The sequence below is a fragment of the Rutidosis leptorrhynchoides genome, chromosome 4, assembly GCF_046630445.1.
Source record: "Rutidosis leptorrhynchoides isolate AG116_Rl617_1_P2 chromosome 4, CSIRO_AGI_Rlap_v1, whole genome shotgun sequence".
NCBI lineage: Eukaryota > Viridiplantae > Streptophyta > Magnoliopsida > Asterales > Asteraceae > Rutidosis > Rutidosis leptorrhynchoides.
The window spans coordinates 242,782,143-242,788,142 of NC_092336.1; positions in this window are offsets into that span (position 1 = coordinate 242,782,143).

A 6,000-nucleotide genomic window follows, 5' to 3' on the forward strand; every position below is an offset into this window, starting at 1 on the left:
CTTAATGAGATAAAGTAAATTTTTGTTTTTAAATTCACACAACTTAAATATGAAATTCAAAATTAATATTAAAAATTCACACCAAACTCAAAATTTAAAATGCATAAAATTAAAATTTTATATTTTAAAAATTAAAAGTTCACACCAAACTTAATTTAAAAATTTATAAATTCATATCAAACTTATATTAATTTTTCAAATATTTTAAATATATTGTTTTTACAAAGTTTACAATATTAATTTAAGATTTAAATATTAATTTTAAAAACATGGTAAAAATAAATTTAAAAATCTTTTTGTCTTTTTATCCCACTTTAATCAATCAAATATTATCAAAAATATACGCCCCTCTTTTCGGTAAAGTAATTTCGGTTCCAAGACCTAATTTAACTCATGACGAATTTTTGAAATATTTTGGGTTGATTGTTTAAAGATATTTATACCTTAAAAATAAACGTTAAATTTCACAGTGATGTAATAAATTTTTGAATGATATCAATAATTTCGGTCGCCAAACCTAATTTTATTCAATACCAATTTAATACTTTTTAGCGAACAAATTAGCGTTTATTATCAAAAGGTTAAAAATAAAAATAAAAACTAAAAACTGTACAGACATACCTGTGAAATAGATTTCTTAGTTATATGATCTATTCCATTCATAAGATAGTCGGTTTAATTGATTTTCCATGGCTACATAGGCGTAACCTCGAGCATTCAGTGTCTTTTCTTCTAAACATATGAACGGTCCGTCTCTGCATAAAGTAACAAATTCGGTATTTGAATAGGTTTGATTATTTGAACATTTACCTCCATGTGACCATTTTCCGCATTTGTGACATCTTTCTAGGTGTCGTGCTCTTCTTTTCGCTGCGGATTTTGATTTTTCTTTACCAAATTGTAACTTATTATCTTCGCATCTGGATTCTTTTCTAACTCCGTCCATTCTTTCTCTGATTACTGATACTAATTCACTCGGTAGTATGTCATTATTACGTTTAGTGATCAAAGCGTGTAGCATTAGACCATGGTTTAGTTCACAGGCAGTCTTCATTTTGTAAAAACCTAAAAAAAAAATAAAAATTCAGAATGGGGGGAGAAGACTAGTTCTTTAGGGTCTGCTAGGGAAAGACCATTCGGGTTCCATTTTCGAGAACTACACGAAAACAGACAATCTAACTCTAACAGAAATACATATTATCCTTTAAAGACTTGATTCTCCCCACACTTAGTTAGCTGTGGTGTCGAAATTGTGATTAACTTCGTTGTCGACTTCCATCGGACCATGTATGTAATGTTTAACTCTGTGACCATTAACTTTAAATTCAATCCCATTTGAATTTATCAATTCTATCGTTCCGTATGGGAAAACTCTTTTGACTATGAATGGTCCAGACCATCTTGATTTCAATTTTCCAGGAAATAGCTTGAATCGTGAATTGAAAAGAAGAACTCTGTCTCCTTCTTTAAATTCTTTTGAACTTCTGATTCTTTTATCATGCCATTTCTTCGTTCTTTCTTTATAGATTAACGAATTTTTGTATGCTTCATGTCTTAATTCTTCTAATTCGTTTAGTTGACTTAATCGTAGACGTCCGGCTTCATGTAAATCAAGATTACATGTCTTCAAAGCCCAAAATGCTTTGTGTTCAATTTCTACTGGAAGATGACATGCTTTTCCATAAACAAGTCTAAAAGGTGTGGTTCCAATTGGAGTTTTGTAGGCTGTTCTAAAAGCCCAGAGTGCATCCTCCAATTTAATGGACCATTCCTTCGAATTTGATCCTACAGTTTTCTCTAGAATACGTTTTAAAGCTCGGTTGGTATTTTCAACTTGTCCACTTGTTTGTAGATGATATGCGGTGGAGATTTTATGAGTTACTCCATATCTTTTAAGAACTTTCTCAAGTTGATTATTACAGAAATGAGTACCCCGATCACTTATTAAAGCTTTCGGTGTTCCAAACCTTGCAAAAAGACGTTTTAAAAAGTTGACTACAACTCGTGCATCGTTAGTTGGGAGAGCTTGTGCTTCCACCCATTTAGATACATAATCAATGGCTACGAGTATATATAGATTATTATGAGATTTTGGAAATGGACCCATAAAGTCAATACCCCAAATGTCAAATACTTCACATACTTGGATGACATTTTGTGGCATTTCATCACGTTGACTTATTTTTCTGGCCCTTTGACATGCATCACAGGATTTGCAAAGAAGGTGTGCGTCTTTGTAAATTGTAGGCCAATAGAATCCAGCTTCATAAACTTTTCTTGCTGTTAGTTGAGGCCCATAATGCCCTCCTGTTGGTCCTGTGTGACAATGGTTTAAAATTTTACTAGCTTCATCTCCAAATACACATCGGCGTATTATTCCATCGGGACAACTTTTAAACAGATGTGGATCTTCCCAGAAATAGTGTTTTATATCACTGAAGAATTTCTTTCGTCTTTGGTACGATAATCCTTTTTCAAGGAATCCACAAACTAAGTAGTTTGCATAGTCTGCAAACCATGGGATTTCTTTATAATCTATCTTCAATAGATATTCATCAGGAAAGTTATCTTGTATGGCTGATTCATTTAGAACTTCTAATTCGGGATTTTCAAGACGAGAAAGATGATCAGCGGCGAGATTTTCTGCTCCTCTTTTATCTCGGATTTCAATATCAAACTCTTGTAAGAGTAAGATCCAACGGATTAATCTTGGTTTAGCATCTTGTTTTGAAAATAGGTATCTAAGAGCAGAATGGTCGGTATAGACCACCGTTTTTGCTAGAACGAGATATGATCAAAATTTGTCAAAAGCAAAGACAATAGCAAGGAGTTCTTTTTCAGTAGTTGTATAGTTCGTTTGTGCTCCTTGTAATGTCTTACTAGCATAATATATAGGTTGAAATCGTTTTTCAATCCTTTGTCCTAAAACGGCTCCCATTGCAAAATCACTTGCATCACACATTAGTTCAAATGGTAGATTCCAATTTGGTGTTATCATGATCGGTGCATTAGTGAGTTTCTCTTTAAGAATATTAAAAGATTTGATATACTCATCTGAAAAGATGAATGGCGCATCCTTTTCTAGGAGTTTATTCATAGGAGTGGCAATTTTAGAAAAATCTTTTATGAAACGTCGATAAAAACCGGCATGCCCTAGAAAACTCCTAACTCCTCTAATATTTGTGGGATGTGGAAGTTTAGCAATTACATCTACTTTAGCTCTATCCACTTCAATTCCTTCTTTTGAAATTTTATGTCCAAGAACGATGCCTTCTTTAACCATGAAATGGCATTTCTCCCAATTAAGTACTAGATTTGATTTTTCGCATCTAATTAGCATTTGTTCCAGATTAACTAGACATGATTTAAATGTATCACCGAAGACTGAAAAGTCATCCATGAATAATTCCATGCATTCTTCTATCATGTCGTGAAAAATCGCCATCATACACCTTTGAAAGGTTGCAGGGGCGTTGCAAAGTCCAAATGGCATGAGTTTGTAAGCAAAAGTACCATAAGGGCACGTGAATGTGGTTTTCTCTTGGTCTTCGGGTGCTATTGGAATTTGAAAATATCCGGAAAATCCATCTAGAAAACAATAGTAACTATTTCCGGCTAATCTTTCCAACATTTGATCTATGAAAGGTAAGGGAAAGTGATCTTTTCTGGTGGCGTCATTTAATTTTCTATAATCAATACATACACGCCATCCTGTTACAGTCCTAGTAGGAATAAGCTCATTTTTCTCATTTGTAATGACAGTCATGCCACCTTTCTTAGGTACGCATTGAACTGGGCTTACCCATGGACTATCAGAAATTGGATATATCAAACCTGCATCTAGCAGTTTAATAATCTCTTTCTTAACTACATCTTGCATATTAGGATTTAGTCTTCGTTGGCGTTGCACATACGTTTTATGACCTTCTTCCATAAGGATTTTATGTGTGCAATACGAAGGACTTATTCCTTTAATATCATGAATCTTCCATGCAATGGCTGGTTTATGAGCTTTCAACACAGAAATGAGTTGTGATTTCTCATTTTCAGTAAGAGAAGACGATATTATTACAGGTAATTCAGATTCACCATGTAAATAAGCGTATTCCAAATGGTTTGGAAGTGGCTTTAACTCTAATTTCGGAGGTTCTTCTATCGATGATTTATATCGATATCTGTCTTCTTCTTTTAGCATTTGAATTTCTTCTGTTGTTGGTTCATATCCATTAGCTATAAGTGTAGCTAACATTTCAGCTTCATCAATTGGTTCATTACCTTCTCCTAAAGAACATTCTCCTGTTCCTTGTAATTCTGGAAATTCTTCTAATAATTCTGCATGTGCATCTATAGTTTGAATATAATAACATGTATCATCTGCAGATTGTGGTTGTTGCATTGCTCTATCAACTGAAAAGGTAACACTCTCATCCTCTATACTTAGGGTCAATTTCTTACCGAACACGTCTATCATTGCTTTAGCCGTGTTTAAGAATGGTCTTCCTAATATGAGAGGAACTTGAGAATCTTCTTCCATGTCTAAGACAACAAAATCTACTGGAAATACTAAAGTACCAACTTTAACTAGCATGTTCTCCATTATCCCTCTAGGATATTTTATTGATCTATCGGCTAGTTGTATGCTTATTCTGGTTGGTTTTAATTCTCCAAGGTCTAGTTTAGTGTATAGTGAATACGGCATTAGATTTATACTAGCACCTAAGTCTGCCAATGCTTCTATTGAACTAAGACTACCCAGAAAACATGGAATTGTGAAACTTCCTGGATCAGATAGTTTTTCTGGTATCTTATTCAACAGCACTGCTGAACAATTAGCATTCATAGTAACAGCCGAGAGTTCTTCCATTTTCTTTCTATTTGAGATTAGATCTTTCAGGAATTTAGCATATCTTGGCATTCCTGAAATCACATCAATGAAAGGAAGATTTACATTTATCTGTTTAAACATATCCAAGAATTTGGATTGCTCGGCTTAAAGTTTTTCTTTCTTCATTTTACTCGGGTAAGGAAGTGGTGGTTGGTATGGTTTAACATAAGGTTTATCCTTAACTGTGTTATCTTCATTAACCTTTTCAACTACCGGTTCCTTTTCCTTATCTTGATCAGGTTGTGGTTCTTGTGGAGTAGGAATGGTTTCATCAGAAGTTACAGGTATTTCCGGTGGTTTAAGTGTTGTACCACTTCTTGTGGTAATAGCTTTAGCTGTTTCATTTCGGGGGTTAGCATTTGTATCACTAGGTAGACTTCCCGGTTTTCTTTCACCTATTAACCTTACTAGGTTACTTACTTCTTGTTCCAGATTTTGAATAGAAGCTTGTTGATTTCTAAATGCTTGAGCATTTTGTTCATTAGTTTGTTTTTGAGATGTGAAAAACTGCGTTTGAGTTTCAACTAGCTTTGTCATCATATCTTCTAAATTTGGCTTTTTATCATCGGTTTGTTGTGGTGGTTTGTTTTGAAAATTAGGTCTTTGCTGATTGTAAGTATTATTGGATACTTGTTGATTGCTAGGACCTTGTTGGTTGTTGTATGGAATATTTCGATTATAATTCTGGTTTTGATTGTAAATCGGTCTTGGCGGTTGATAATTATTCTGATAATTATTTCCAGGCCTTTGGTTTATGTATGAAATATTCTCTCTTTGTTCCATTGTTAATTCAATACTGAGACAATCTTTTGTCAAATGTGGTCTTCCACACTGCTCACAACTAATTCGTATTGAGTGAATATCTTTAGTCATCTTTTCCATTCGTCTCTCCACAGCATCTATCTTTGCGGAAATGGAATCTAAGTCATGGCTAGAATCGGCTCTAGCTGCTTTAGATGATCTAATGATATCTTTTTCTTGGTGCCACTCATGTGAGTGGGAAGCAGTGTTATCAATAATTTTGTAAGCATCAGTTTCGGTTTTCTTCATAATAGAACCACCAGCTGCTATATCTATGTCTTTCCTTGTAGTGATGTCGCATCCTTGGTAGAATA